The following is a 16,784-nucleotide window of genomic DNA, read 5'->3' as shown; positions in this document are numbered from 1 at the left end:
TTTGCGTCAACACTTGGCTGTCAGACTTACCTCTGCCCTCTTGCATCAGCTCCATCATGTTGTCTGAGTCGCACCTTCATGCAATGAGAAAGTTTTCCTGGAAAGTGCAACATGTGATGACATATTTGGTCATTAAAAAGCAAGATATCATTTATAACTGCGAAGAAAAACTGCTGCACTTTACTAACTCTGGTAAGTCATTTCCTTTGTGCCACTGCAAGCATTGTCTCTGGATTGGATGGTGAAGCTGTTTTTGCTTTTGGTTTTCCTGAGTGGACACAATAAAAGCAGTCCTCCAGAAAGCCACTCAAACATAGACTGATTGGACAAAAGGGATTGGGGAAAATCTGGGCCACAGCAGAATCCAGCCTGCCCCTCTGCTAACCTCCACTTAAACAACACAGCAGCCATTTCCTCCTTCTCTCCCTGGAGCCCCTCGCCACTTGCTGAAGAACCAGTTTGGGCGGCTGCAGCACAGGTGCTGTGACATCTGTCATTTTTACCCCTCTCTATATGTACAATGTGTTAAATCACCACCTTATCTCAGGTTTCCACGTTGTCGTTAGCTGAGCGTAGAGCTTTTTCCTGAGCTGTTGTTATGAACTTTAAAATGAATACAATTTTGATTTTTGATTTTCTTTTTGTGTGTGTATTGTTTTTGTTTTTTTCTTAAAAATTTCTCCTCTAAAAAAACCCCCAGACATTTCTGTATTCAGCAAAATGCTTGTATATTTTTATATTTGTGTGCCTTAATGAAAAAAACAATTATATAATTTGGGGTATGGAAATAATTACAATCAAAAGGTCTTTTAATAACAAAAGTGTGTTTTAGTACTTAAAGTTTGATTAAAAAAAAAGTGGAAGGAATTTAGAAGGATTCAAGAGTGTAACGTCGCATTTTTTGTGCAAATGCATCTGGCAGGAATCAGCTGACCTTGGTGGGTGAACTGAAAATGAAAGAGGCTGTTTCGCTTTAGCTCTGGCCCAACTGCAGAAGTCAAAGCACCAAGACACTAAATCCATGGCATGTCTGCAAAATCAGGCGTGATAGAATGATTATAGTCCTGAACTAAACTGTAAAAGAAACAGAGAAACTTCTCCACTATTTAGCTTTTATAACCATTGAAGTCAAATGTAAAAAACAAGAAAAACAAAGCAAAAATGAATTCAGTATTTGATTACTTTTTATACTGTTTTTGCAAAAGATTTTTTACTGAATTTGTATTTTTTTATTGCAAGATTTGACCACAAATTTAAATGAATCATTTTAGGGCTGAATACTTGCACTATTATAACTTGCGATATATATGTTTTGAATGTTCACATACAAATTACAAACATTACAAATATTTATAGTTTTTGCCAATATATTCTGCAAAATGTCTACACGTTCCATTTTAACTTTGAGTTTTTATAAACACAAGACATCTTTCTTCATTTCTTGATACATTTTTATTCCTTGCATCTTTGAAAAGAAATAAAGAAAATTTTTACGTTTTCCCCTCAAATCCAAAACTATGCTTTTATTTGCAGCTGCTCTGACAGCCATGAATCTTGTCACTCATGTTTTTCATCAAGTCTCATCCATAGAGCGTGTGGTGACTCTTGGATTTAGCCACTGAAGCGAATGCAATGGTCAGAAAGGGAGTCACAAAGCAAGCTGAGGAGAAAAAACAAGAAAACACAAAAACACACTTCAGCAGCAAGCTGACTGTCTCAACAAAATGAAGATTGTGCCACACAATAACACAGGAAAGCAACAACAGAAATGGAGGTCTGAAATAAAATGGGGCAGTGCAATGTTGTTAAGCCTGTGAATAACATCAACATTTATTCGAGGTGATTTGAGTGAGCAGACAAAAAAGCGGAACAGTGTGTACACTATACAAAAACACTTCTTAGCACTGGCTTTCTTTCTTGCCGGTTTTCCTTTTTTCTGGTTGTTGTTGTAAGATGTGGAAGAATTTGGTTGACGGAAAACTGTGTTTTCTTGTGAATGCAGGTAAAGAGAGCAGAAAACAAGAGAGTGGAGTGTGTTCTCTAATGTTTCCTCGTGGTTCGATCCTCAGATGGCATGAGCCATATCACTGGCTCTCTCTGTATCAGGGCTCTGCTGCTTGTCAGTTGAGCCGTGCTTGCTTTTATATGTGAGCCATGTTTCTTTTGGTACAACTTTTTTTTCCTCCTTTGTTCTTTTAACCTGAACTTGACATTGTTTTCCCAGTTTATGTTCAACACTAGAATGATGGGTTGTGACAAATAAATAATTTTCAATCCATCGTCAAAAAAAGTGATGGTGTCGGAGACAGCTGTCACTTACCATTAGTCACACATGATTCTACTGCAGTCATTTATTTATTTGTTTTTTGCTCTGTTAGAATTTTAAAAACATTTAAGCAAACACCTTTTGTGCCACTTCCTCTCATCATATAAATGTCTTCATAAATGGGTTAACATATTGCTCTTTAGATGGTAATTGTGATTTATTTGTCCTAATTAGTTCATTATCTCATCCGTGATTAAGATAATGAATTTAGTGTTAAATACTGCGATGAGTTTTTTCTCTCTGCAAGCTCGACAGAATTCCCCTTGATTAGCTAATTAGATTAATTATGCTCACTCATACACCAGGTATAATTGTGCAAATTCCCACTCGCAATTACACCTTTACATTGCTAATGAGAAATCACTGAAAATGAAGACAAAAGTGTTTTTTTATCAAGTGATTAATTACAGATGATCTCTCACACAGTTTAAATGTGAAATGTAGATAATTTCTGTGTTATCTGTTATTTATTCCAGTTTAATTGGAAAAGGTGTTAATGTATGACTTTTCTTTTCATCTGCCCCCTACAAGTTGGTAATAGAACAAACTTTCTTTTCACACTTAATAAAGACACGTAAAAATATTCGGAGGAATAATTTTTAAGCATATGTTGTCAGATATATTTTAGTAGACTGGACTTTACATTTCTTAAACTGGTAAGCATGTGACCGAGTTTGAAAGTGATCTAATAACTATGTTCCTCACGAGACGGGGAAAAAAATATTAGCAATACCTCACAGAAACTGTAGCTTGAATAAAGTCAGCATGCATTGAATAAAGTTGAATCAATCAGTATGGTTAGCCTTTACTGGAATTCAACAAATGAGAATGTGGCGGCCTAAATCCAATATGGGATGCAGCTGGAAAATCTAAGGGTTTGCTGAAAATTACAAGACGCCTTGCAGGCTCGTCAGTCGGTGTCTGTGTTCCTACATTCATCCTTTCTCCACCCTCTGTGTCTTTCTGTCGGTGTGTCGGCACTCAGAGGGTAGAGTCAGTTTTACTGTCACTACCTGTGAAATTGTATTCCACTAAGATGGATGCTTTCTCTTATATTCATGACACCCAGGGAAGCACAGTCACCTCCAAAACTGTTTAATATGGATGCAGTGGAGGCGGACACTTATGCACGTGTTCACAAGCGCAAACAAGGTGCATGTGCGCTCATACTAACACGCAGACACAAATGCACCACTGCAAGCTTGCATGCTCACAGCGACACACACTCTTTTGCCCCAAAGACAATGCACGACTGGTGTTTTGCTCCTGCTGATGATGAAGAGTGGTAGTGACAGTGCTGCTCTCAGTAGGGCTGATGCATTACAACACAGTGCTGCCATGTTGCGTAAATTCTCTGTCTCTCCTCATTGAAAACACGGAGGCTTCTCATCTTGCAGTGCACTTTAGCATTACTACTCCTGTATTGTTTCATCTCTGAAGTTTCCAGAGGACATTCCCTCTGTGCAGGCCAGTCATCCATTTTGATAACACTGTGGCATTCTCTTTTGTCTTTGTATCCGTGCATGTAGCTTTTTTCTTTTATCTAGCTTGAACCACAGTTAGTCCCTCCACTTTCAGCTTCTGAGGATAACCATCTCAGGCTTGATGAAGATCACTCCACTTCCATTAAAAGTTTGTAATGTAAATGGTTCATAGAATGCTACAGTGCCATGGTAAGGCATTAAAGTCTCACTCTGATCATCTTCTGATTTATTTTCCCAGTAGTCTTTTAAGGTGTTTTCGGACTGGAAAAATCATTTGGTCCGGGCTGAGCCTGCTAATATGATCAGAATTGAGTACTGGACCTTGCGTTTGGTTTGCATTAAGCTATCTTTACTACTTAGGCAGGAATTATGAGGACGGGCCAAAGCAACTGGAGGCAGGAAAAAAAAATGGAAGTTCTGCGCTTTGCAATCCTTGTTGGGATAGTTCACTGATTCAAACTATATTTCGCTGACCAATTTTGAACATCTGTATCAACGTCAGGTACAACACTTTATTTGTTGCTTTGGTATGGTAGAGTCATGCTGCAAGGCGATTACTGAGGATACAATGACTAAGAAGGTACTCTGATAAGTGTTAATGACATATAGATTGTCAGGAAACCTTGTGAGAAGCAATGTGTATCATGTTAAAAGTTGTTCTAAAGGGTCTATATCCTGCAAAGCAAGTTTTAGAGCTTTTAAGTGTATTATTATGTTCATTTCTCATGAAAAGAAACCCCAAACAGATTTTTGATACGTTCAAGCATTTCTGAGTATTACAAAAACAAATGGGTTCTTATGAGCTCATGTTGACCAGTAAGAACAGCCCATTTCAGGAAGAGTCTGTGACCCCAACACACTCCTTCTTAGCACTTACTCAGCCTGGAGGCATGTTTGGGGTCATTGTCCTGTTGAAAACTAAATCACGGTCCAACTAAACGTAAACCGCATTGAATGGCATACAACTGCAAGATGCTGTGGTAGCCATGCTGGTTTAGTATGCCTTTAATTTTGAATAAATCGCCAACAGTGTCACCAGCAAAGCACTCCAACACCATCACACCTCCTCCTCCATGCTTCACGGTGGGAACCAGGCATGTAGAGTCCATCCGTTCACCTTTTCTGCTTCGCACAAAGACACTGTGGTTGGAACCAAAAAACCTTGAATTTAGACTCATCAGACCAAAGCACAGACTTCCACTGGTCTAATGTCCATTCCTTGTGTTCTTTAGCCCGAACAAGTCTCTTCTGCTTGTTGCCTTTCTTTAGCAGTGGTTTCCTAGCAGATATTTTACCATGAAGGCCTGATTCACACAGTCTCTTTTTAACAGTTGTTGTAGAGGTGTGTCTGCTGCTAGAACTCTGTGTGCCATTGACCTGCTTTCTAATATGAGCTGCTGTTAACCTGCGATTTCTAAGGTTGGTGACTCGGATGAACTTATCCTCCGCAGCAGAGGTGACTCTTGGTCTTCCTTTCCTGGGGTGGTCCGCATGTGAGCCAGTTTCTTTGTAGCGCTTGATGGTTTTTGTGACTGCGCTTGGAGACACTTTCAAAATTTCCCAACTTTTTCGGACTGACTGACCTTCATTTCTTAAAGTAATGATGGCCAGTCATTTTTCTGTACTTAGCTGCTTTTTTCTTGCCATAATACAAACTCTAACAGTCTCTTCAGTAGGACTATCAGCTGTGTATCCACCTGGCTTCTGCACAACACAACTGATGGTCCCCACCCAATTTATAAGGCAAGAAACCACACTTATTAAACCTGACAGGGCACACCTGTGAAGTGAAAAACATTTCAGGTGACTTCCTCTTGAAGCTCATCAAGATAATGCCAAGAGTGTGCAAAGCAGTAATCAAAGAAAAAGGTGGCTACAATGAAGAACTTAGAATATGACATATTTTCAATTGTTTCACACTTTTTTGTTATGTATATAATTCCACATGTGTTAATTCACAGTTTTGATGCCTTCAGTGTGACTCTACAATTGTCATAGTCATGAAAATAAAGAAAACTCTTTGAATGAGAATGTGTGTCCAAACTTTTGGTCTGTAATGTATGTCCTCCATTGTAAGAAAAATGCTACAAGAACATGTTAAAAACAACAAAAACACCATTTTCATTGGAGTGGGTCTTTGAACATTTGAAAACAAGCGATTTTCCCAAACGTGTTTTATTAATTAATGCACAGACGCGTCATAGTGGAACGATGTTACAGCCACATGTAATACTTGATGCACTAGTTGAACATTTCCGTGTGATCATGAGTGACTTCCCAATACAAAACACAACAGTCTGACATTGTTTTTTTTGCATGTTTGCTTAAATTCTTTTTTTTTTTCCGGCTTTGTTGGCAAAAGGTTGCAATCAATATCTAAAAAGTATGTCTAAAAATGATCAAAATAGAATGTGAACATCGTCAATTGACTTGATGCATTTTACTTTGTGTTGGGCAAGTTAATTAACTTGCCAGTTTTCAAAGACAGCAGATCTTCTGCTGCTGTCTTTGGGTTAGGGTTACAGTTGAATACCTAAAATCGGGGTGAGGTGGTGTTGGGGGTCAGAGGAGACCTGGCCCTGTGGGTTGCAGGCACAAAAATGCACAGATTTATAAAACACAACTGAGCACTGGAAAGACCTCGGAGGATAGTAGCACAAACCCCACCCTTTTTTTTTCACCTCCTTTTCTACGGCTACCTTAATATAACCAAGACCTGCTTTTCTACGGCTACCTTAATATAACCAAGACATGGATCCCCACGAGTCCTTGGTAGAGAGATGGGGGTCATCATTATATTTCTTTAGGGCTTTGTTTTCCTTTGCAGGGATATCCAGCAGTACGTAGCCAGCACCCTTCTCCTGTGTGCTTGAGGCCTGGAGTAAGGTCCATGTGTACAAGGTGGCTCCTGACCATAGACCTTCAGGTACTTCTCCCTGACACTCTTATAAAAACAGCCAGACAGCCCTGACAAAAACAGGAATCCAGAAATACTCTGCCCATGTGGGCTCTTTTAGGAATATCTCCACAGAGAGGGCGTGAACAGTTACAAGACGGCAGCATTTGGCTCTGCCTCAGCTTGTTTGGTTGAGGTGTATTGTAGAACTAAACATAGGCACCGTGCAATAGCTGCAGGTTGTATGGAGTTTCTACACCTTGTTCTTTTGTGTGGGGGAGGAGAGGAATCACAGAGTCTGTAGAAATGGGGGTTCGGCTCAGAGGTTCAGAGGAAAGGTTTTGTGTAATCCTATGCTAAATTCAGCATCAGATCTTTTGGGGAGCTGTGTAAAACCAGTATGTTTTTCTTGTCTTTACTTTTCCTGCACACCTAAAAAAAACGATGATAGCACATGGCTTTTTAGCTATCTCGCCCTCGAGGCAAAATGTACGAGGCTGCTAGGCAGCGTTAACTCTTCCTCTTCCTGGAGACAGCTAACCCCCTCAAAGGATGCTGATGTCTGGAGAAGGAATGCCTATGAGCGGAAATTTGGAATGGGGTGGGGGGTAACATGAATTTGGGTGGGGTGAATTAAAGGGAAAGCACGACGGCTCTGAAGTGCAAATCATATCAACAAATCACTTAACACAAAAACACAATAGAGATCATAATGACAATTAAAAAAGACAAACAAATTATTAAAAAAAACTTGACATTTTAGAAATCAAAACACATTTCCAAAATTTTTTTTTTAAATTAAATTAAATTAAACATTTTGGAAAACGAAAAATAAATTTCAGAAGGAAATTAAAAAAAACAAAAACAAGGCACTACTAGAAAGCGGAAAAGGCAGGTTAATATTTAAGTTGTTCAAATGCGTCTTCAATGTCCACAGATTTATAAAAGTTTTATGACTAGCACGGAGCAGATCCAGTATTGTTTTATGCCAAATAACCTTTGGTTTACATGATGGACAAACGTCATCATCCAATCAGCGATGTCCCATGGTTCCTATGTTTTCTGGTGTCTTGTTTTGTTACAATTTGCAACATTTCATTTTGATTTCTAGAAATGACTTTTGTTTTCTAAAACATTTCTGTTTCCTTTTTTTGTGTGTTTTGCTTTGTGGAAATTTTTTGTGATTTCTAAAATGTAATGTTGTTTTTAACATTTTGTTTTGCTTTTTTATTTGTCATTTGATCTTCAACATATTTTTGCGTTGAGTGTTTTTTTTTTTATTTTGTTTGCACTTCAGGGACACGGCAGGAAAGAGGAGAGAAGGAATATGTGTTTGGTTCAAACGAAAAAAAAAAATTCTGTCCCTCCATTCTTTGTAAAGCATTTAGCTTTGACCCTCCTTCCCTACTCCCTCCCATTACACTCCCCCCTCCAACTTACACACACACAAAGATACACAGGGTCCAGTAGGTCTGCAGGATACCACACCAGCAAGCCTAGTCCCGTCTTCTGCAGAGATGTATGCAGTGTAATATTTATCTACACTGTATGGAGAGTGTTTAAGTCTACACAGTTGCAACAGGCAGACACTGAGGGAGGAGAAAGGGAAATAGGGAGAGAGAGTGACATGAAGGTGGTGAGTGAGGAAGAGGAGTATAGTGAGAATCAGGCAGAAATAGGATAAGGGAGGGGGGGAGCTTTATATGTTGGTTTCATGTTGCAGAGAAAAACTTGTCAATTTAGATTTTTTAAAGTTAAAGGATAAAGTTGATTTTTCCTTAAAAGTATCTTTTTTTGGTGGTGATTTGGTCAACACAGCTGCAGCTAAAGCTCTGACCAGACCAGTGCAGAGCAGACTGGAGGCGACACAGGGTAAGTTATGGGCTTCTTTCTTTCCCCCTCTCTCTACACTGCTGATTATGATGCTGCTGATTGATTGGTTAGAGGCTGTGGATTATCATGGGCCGCTCGTCACCAGGTACCTGATGATGAGAGGAGAGAGAGACGAGATGAGAGGAGGAAAGGGGGAGGGGGTGCTTGGAGGGGTGGAAAGGAGGGGTGGAAATTAGATGAGCATGGCCGGCACTCACATCACCAGATCTCCCTAACTCTCCTTCTTGATTTGTTTACTCTGGGTGCTGCACATTTATATACAGCATGTGAAAAAATTGATTTTTGTGCATTTGTGTGTATTTGCGTGTCATTTATGATGTGCATGTGTGGTCCCAGCCAACACTCGCTGCAAGCCTGCTTGCTTTTTCTTAGTCAAATCCCTGTGCACTGATGAGGCCGTGGGGAGGGGTTTGCTAATAAAGGGAAAGCCAGAGGGGCCTTTTTTGGTGAATATGCAGATGAGGGGTATGTGTAAATGGGAGGAGGCTCGATGTGAGCGCGTGCCACACGCTTTGCTGTTTGTGTTCTCCATAGGGAGCCTGATCCTCAACAGATTGCCAGTGTTTGGTGTGTGATCTCACAGCTGCTTTGTTAAGGGCATTCGCTGAAGAAGATGCAAGAAAGCAATGAGGAGAACCAGGGAGGGGAAAACAGAAAAATACAGTTGAAGAGAATTGGATGGGGGGGGGGGGGGGGTAGAGCAGCTTCAGGACATTTTTTCACTCCACTGACAAGACATGATGATTGCTGTTTTGCCCCTGTCCCTCCTCCCCTTCACCTCCCCAGACGTTTTTCTAATTCATTTGCATGTCAAAGCAGTGGAGACCACTGTGCAGATTAGTATGAGATGACATAATGTTGTAATGAATTAAATGCTCCTGTTTAAACCATGCACTTTGCTCCAGTGGGAAGCAAGGACAATGGGCGGAGGAAATAAAAACTAAGAAAAATTGGATAATGCAAAAGAGATGCTCTACAATTTTTTTTAATCCAGAATGACGGTGCAGGAATTACAAAATGATTATTTGATGACATGGTCTATTAATAAAATCCATTATTTTATAGAAAGCTGAAAACTGTCCATATTTTAAATACATTGTTTTGTTAAATTAAATGTACAATGAGCTGCATATATATATAAATATATATATATATATATGATTTAAAAAAGCAGTTTTTTAAAATGTTTATTTCCCATGTGATTTTTTAGAACACATTCTGGCAAAATGTGAACACTTTCAGAAACACAAAATGATATCTGGGAGGTGTTGTTTGAGGTTTGCACATAGCTGGAGGCTGCAGCCTTATCTTTCATAGTTTCCTTTCCATCCCAGAATTCTATTCTTTCCATTTTACCTAAATGCTAAAATTTAAGAAAATCTTTGACTAATTTCATTTGCATCTTACTGTACGTGGCATTAAAGTTGCCATGGCGAGCAACAGAAAACGCTATAAAGTGTGTCATCGATTGATGCGCAGGCTGAAGCTGTGTTTTTATGAAGCCGAAAAAGATCTGAGACGCGACACCTGGGTCTCTGTGGAGGAGCCCTTACTGCATGACAGAGACTGGAGTGTGTCGCTGTTGTCAGCTCCCACCAAAGAAATGGCAGAAACCCCCCTCACATGCCCTTCCATGACACCTTTGTCACCTGTAACGTTTGGGACAGATACCTGACTGAGAGGTCCGCATGAGGGCTTGTCCAGAACGTTAAAAATTAGCTCGTTCATACAAACATTTTTGTCATTTATACTACTTTGTTTTCTCTTTTTCATGTAAAATGTGATACACAAATTCCGTCTTGCTTGATTTTTTTTTTTACATTTTCTCAGAATTTCGGCAGTTTACTGAAATTAACTCAACTGAAACTTCAATTAATTATTAATGAAGACATCACAATGTCTCGAACATTCTTTAAGTTAAAAAAATGAATAATCTGAAATCACCCTAAAATACTAGTAAATTAAATAAAAATACAAGGTTTCTAAAAGATAAACAGACAGAATGTGTGCCATGAGAAAGTTCCATTTGGTATTAGTTCAAAAGTAAGAAAAATGTGTATTTTATTGTTTAATCACTGAACTTTTGCCACCCCGTGTGTAGCCCTGGAGCCATGTCCAGGCGGGTGTGGCCGCATGGAGTCAGCTGGCTGGTGCAAGCAGTAATGAGTATGCACTGTGACAGCTGGGATAAAGTATAGGGATATGTTTGGTGGGAGTAATCAGCTGTCGACCACGGTGTGCAAGGCGTTGATGTGAGGCTTTATGACTGCAAAGCTTACAAACACACACACACACACACACACACATACACACATGCACACGCATGCATGCAGAGGTCCTTTGGGACAGTATGCTTTACCTCATCCCTCTGCAGGACCCATCCTTGGTCGGATTATTATCTTTTTTTTTTTTTTCTTTTAGCAAAAATGACATTATTAATTATTAATGCTGTCCCAAACCTTGCTTCTTTGTTTGTATGATTTAGCATTCACAAATAACAAAATTAAATGTCAGAATTAGCAAAAAAAGAAGAGAAAACTGTGTTTATGAATCCAAATATAAACTACTTTTCTGAAGGAAAAAAGAGCAACATTTTAAATGTTTGAATGACAGAAATAATAATGATGTAACAAGATCTCTTTGGGTGTTGTGGTTTACAGATTTAGTTTGGTCCAAGTCCCATTTTAACACAGATTTTTGGGGATTAAGACCACAGGGTTCATGAAAAAATTCTCCCGCCAGTCATTGAAATTGAGGAGAAAAATATGTAAAATGAGGAAAAACAAAATCAAATCCCCCAATCCATTACTATAATTTAGCTTTGAATCTATGCCTAATAATATTAATCATTTCTAATAATTTTTTGGTATGGGTTATATGTTTTAAAGCTTTTCTGCACAACTTTGTTAAGGTTTCTGCAATTTAAAAAAAAATCTTTGTTTTATTATATATGATATTTTTGCCTAAATTGGATATGAATAGTCAAAGTTGTCATAGTTTTAGTGCTACATGTGTGAAAGCACAAGCTCTTGCCTTGACCTACCAGAGATCTCTCTGCTGCTCTTTCAGATTTCCTATAGTCAATAGAGGGATAGGCAGGAAAGAGGATTATTGGTATTGATCTACCCAAGGGGATCATTAGGCATCACTATCAATTCACAGCTTCCAGCATACAGCACTGGCCCGTACCGACATTACCAATTTGTCCCTATTAGAGAACCCAGTTTGTGTCTGCTGAAAGGTTTCTCAGGCCACACAGGGCAGACAAGGCCTTCTCTGGGCCTGACCACTTTCTGGCTCTGATCATCCTCTTCATATTCATGGAGAAACAAATATGCAGTGAAGAGTTTTTTCCTTTCACTCCTTCCCCACTTTTATTCAAGCATAAAAATATTTGTTACTAATGTTATTTGTGGAAATAAGAGAATGTACAATTATTTTAGACTCCATTCGCAATTCCTGTCAGGAGTTTTTTTTTCCCACTTAAACATGTGAGCTGGGTGTTCTGGAAACTAAAGCGGCTAGTTCCACTGTCACAGAATTTATTCCACTGAAGGAGTCAGGTGTGGAGAACTGGGCTGCTCACATGATGAACCCGAGCTGCCAACTAGTTGTTATCGCTCTGTTTTGAACAGACACAAAGTCCACCATTAAAATTGTAAAGTTTCTGTGGAATTTTAGAAAACAAATAATTCTATAAATATAATAATTCTATAATTATAACTATTATAACGTGTTTTCATATTATTTTCTAATTATATTTGTATTTAAAAAAATGCCAAAACAACCTTGTTTAGGCTAAACCTATATAAAGATGTTTTCCCATTAAATATCCTTTTTGTTAAACTTTGCTTAAATAATATTCTTACTACTGTCTATTTTTATTAGATACTTTGTTTTTACAACATACCAAAAATACAGCATGCGTTTGAGAACAGGAGATAAAGGAGTTTTAAAATACTGAGGACAAAGAAAAGTTTGATAGGATGTGTGTTTTTTTTAATGATCCTTCTGTGCATTTTAACCATTTATGGACAATTTTTATGTATCTGTAATGTGCGCTATTTTTTGATACTATAGACAGGCTATGTAATCTTTTGTATTTATTGTAGTAATTTCCCCCCTTTTTTTTACTTTATCAAGTTGAAAATTATTCATTTTAAAAATTGGACCTCGTAAAGAAATAAATTGTTAGTAGAAATATTCCGTTTTTTTTCTCCTGGTTAAAGGCTTATAAGATTACAATTAAAATAAATGTTGAATTTAGTCATTACTGATATTATGTGAACCAGTGTTGTTTCAACACAGAACATACAAAAGTGGAATTACATAAAAAATAGTTTAAATTAAAATTTACATTGATGATAAAAATCTAATTTTTATTTGACCTTTCACTTGATTCTTTGACATGTGTGAAGTCCCTTACTGAGTTTTAAAAAGATCTTGCTGAGAACTTGCCCACTCACACAAGGACAGCCACACAATAAGTGGGCCAGACAAGCCCTGCAGTTGACCAAGTGGGTTAGTGGACAGCAGGTGATCTTTTTCTCACGCCCTTTGACCTCTTTTCCTCGACTGACGCTTAAGAAAAAGCGCCGTTCAGAAAGCCTCCATCTTCCATAATGCTTTATGAAAAACAAAAACACATTGGACTAATGCTGACAGTAAAATCTTAAACATTTGCAAAAAACAAAACAAAACCATTTTTTGACCCTGTAAACCATAGGAATAAGTTTAGGAGCACAGTGTCATACAGAGCAGGATCTAACAGGGGGTGAGCTGCGTGTGAAGGACATCGTACAGACAGTTTAAGAGCCCTAATAAATCATTTTCACCACATTCAAAATACATCAGGGCTAGCACTTTGCCCTCTGTCTTTGCGAAACAGCTCTGCCTCAACAGACAGTCAAACCACATGAAAACACATAGTAGAAGCTCTTTCTGGGGAGCAACACGCTGGTCTTCGGTCTGAGCTCTGACTGCATGTGAAAATCAAAGACTGGTAATGACTTCAGCGTGAGCCGAACACTGCCCTGCCACTGCACCGTTTTTACAGCTCCTCATTCAAAGCCGGCTCACGGACTTTGGGGAGCTTTGCTTGGGTTTAGTCAGAGACCACACAAAAGATACTTCCAGACTCCTGTTATCAAAATACATGAATAAAACAAAGAAGTCGGATTCTTCTAATATGAAACAAAAGAAATATCAGATAGAGAGAAATTAGGATATCAATGAGGTAAACTTCGTTGGAAGTGTCGGAATGATTAAATGTTTGAAACCAAAATGAAAACAAGAAAAGAAAGGAGTGGAGATGGAGATTTTAACTGCTGATCTGAGCAGCAATGTGATGGAGTCACCAAGAGAGGGCAGTGTGGCCCGCCAAAGAGTAAATCCCACAGCTGTGAGTCCAGGTTAGAATGTTGTGATCACCTGGCAAAGGAACCGAGGTACACACGCACAGTTACGCATGCCCTGTCATCTTTGGGCTTCCTATTTGAATAGATGATATAAATACATGCTTCCTACAATATTAAATTAGTTAAGGAACTGTTATTTCCTGGTTATTTCATCCTTTTTTTGTTTTGATGTGTGCTATATTTTGAATTAGAAGCTATAGCAATCTTTTACCACATTTTGTAAATGCTACAATATGTTCTTATAGTATATAGTGGTTGGGCAGCATTTTTTAACAGATCTTTTACGTTTTTATGAGGCAGTGGAGGTGGACTGTCTCGGAGTAATCAAATAAAAACCAGATTCGTTCATTTTCCTTAAAAATGTTCAAGTGAAAAATAAGCGTATGGAAAAGAGCCAGTGGGAGCGATGCACGCTTCCCCCTCCATGAATTTTCCATATAGAGCTAGTCACTGGTGGAGCGTGCTGGTAGTAATTCAGTGTCTTCTCAAAATGCTTCTGCATTGTCTTCTATGTTTTGTTATCTGAGGGCGTGTATGAGAGGTTTTTCTTTCCTTTTAGGGTGTGGGGGAAGACTGTGAGGAAAGAAAAGGAAGGAAAATGAATGAAGAGATAGATGAGAGCAGTTATGGAGCCCTGGGTGTTTTAATTATCCACTCTTCTGTCATTGGGTCAGAGCTTGCTATCTTTTCCTGGCTTTATTCCTGTCTCTTGATTTGAGGAGCACCTTTATCCATAAGCCTTCAGCTCCTCTGGCCAAACAAAGGGGAGAGGAAGGGCAAAGACGGGGTTTACAGCAGTAACTACACCACATTTACCATTAATATCCCTCGATCTCCTCTTTTTTTTATATAGTGCAATGCTGAGTAACCTCAATAAGGTGACCCCACTGAGGGCTGGTTAGTATGAGCCTTGCTGTTGTGATGGGGGGTCCTCTTGCACTTGGGAAGATCAGGTTTTGTTCCACTCAAAAGCTGAAACTAAGTGCTGGCTGCCGCCCATACAACCAATGTGAAGGAGCAATATTTTTCTATCGTTCTCTCTGCTCTTTCTGCCCTTTTTTTGTGGTAACAGATCTAAGAAATGCTGAGTATTCCAGGAATGGTGTTTTTTTAATAACACTGTTGGCTAAAGAATGACTACTGCATATGTGCACAGTTATCTAATGGCAATGCTTTCCCTGAAGCAGAAGCTCTTGAGGATCCATGTGAGGCAATGAAGTCGATATCCACATCAATAACTGCAGGTACAAGTCATCTTGGTTTATTTTGGTTTACATTGAATTCCTGGATTTCAAAAGATCTGTGACACATCTGGGTTTAAATACAAGCAGAATATGAAATCCTATAAGTTCTGTGAATCCTAAATATTTTATTTAGCAGTTTTTTTTACATATCAGTTGATTGTCTTTTTTTTCTGAAATATCTTTTGTGTCTGGGAACAAATTTCTATGTCAATTGCTCGATTAGAAACCCTTGTCTGTGTTTTTGTTTACCGGCAAAAACCCTTACTTTTCACACAAAAAAAACGTGATTGTCTAAAAAAAATCTATTACAGCAATTGCCTAAGAGTGAGCATTAGTATACTGCATCCTGAGCGCCTACATGTTAGTCTGTAATTTCTGGACTGTACTGTATCTCCATGACAACATGATTTTGATGTGGGTTCTCTTTCTGACATTTCCCCGTTTGGGGAGCCTCGTGAATTGCCTTGACTCTCCTTCAGTTGGCATGTCACATGGAAAAAAAAAAAAAAAGAAGGTGTCGGGGGTGGATGAGTGCGTAGGGTAGGGATACATAGGGGGGCAGTATGAAGAATCTAATGGGCGTCTGGTCTGATTGTCCTCCGCCGTGGCAGTAGAGACAAAGCAGATGAATTGTGCAATGGATTCGAAGAGATTGGAGACAAGTGCATGTCAGCGGCTCCTCCATCTCTCCTCTTTTCCTCCCCCAATCCTCCAGGATCCCTCCCTCTCCATCTCTCCTCTCTTTTTGTCTGACACTGAAAAATAAAAAAAAAGCAGGAATGACAGCATTGCTTCGCTTGAGCACCACATTGAAAACAAAATGCAGTCCTCACCCAGTTTGCTTTTATTTTACATATTTGTGGAGACATTTGTTGTGTAGATACCATAATTGTTAAAGGCCGGTGTAGGAAATTATACAATACAATGGCTAAAAAAAACTGTTGGGTGTTTGGATTCATTAAAAAATTTACATTATTGGCTTTAGCAATATTTTAATTTATAGAAAACACATTTAGCATAAATCCTTTTGTGTGAGTAATTTTTTTTCTTCAAAAAGAAACACAGTGGAGTAATAATTGTTTTATTGAATTTTATTTATAACTTTTTTTTATCTTTTATTTTGGTAGGGTCTTTGTAACTTTATGAGTATGAACTGTAATAGCAAGGTCTCTGAGCAGCAGTTGTCCTCTTGGTGGACTTCAAACCCCAGAAAAATGTTCATGGGATATGTAGGGATTTTGAGATATACCACGTTTTTTTGCCTGGATGCCAAGATAGAACAAAAAAAAAACAACATAAATTTGCCATCTTCTTTGGTTCAGGCCTGTGTATCAGCTTGATTTTTAATCTGGCTGCTTTGTTGGGGACTGGGAGTGTGAGGATCTCCTTCAGTCACAGAGGCATTGAAGTTTTGGAGACAAAACACTCAGAGATCTGAGAGGAACCACATTGCTTCTATTAGATATTCTATGGTGTTTCATTTTCGGTTTAGAAAAAAATTATATTTAAAAAGTTAATTTTGGC

General features: G+C 38.6%; 1 protein-coding gene across 1 annotated transcript in view; it reads left to right on the top strand.

Moving 5' to 3' along the window:
* The first annotated feature begins 8,159 nt into the window (after nucleotides 1-8,159).
* The window catches only part of zfhx3b (zinc finger homeobox 3b), a 271,937-nt gene continuing 263,312 nt past the window's right edge, over nucleotides 8,160-16,784 (top strand). Inside the window, exon 1 of the mRNA XM_078944478.1 lies at nucleotides 8,160-8,578. The gene's annotated coding sequence lies outside the window, so the exon portion shown is untranslated. The remainder of the gene's footprint in view (nucleotides 8,579-16,784) is intronic.

This window comes from Oryzias latipes, chromosome 3 (assembly GCF_053564925.1).
Source record: "Oryzias latipes strain Hd-rR chromosome 3, Olatipes_Hd-rR_3.1".
Taxonomy (NCBI): domain Eukaryota; kingdom Metazoa; phylum Chordata; class Actinopteri; order Beloniformes; family Adrianichthyidae; genus Oryzias; species Oryzias latipes.
Note: the sequence above shows the minus strand (reverse complement) of the source record. Positions and strands in the feature narration are given on the sequence as shown.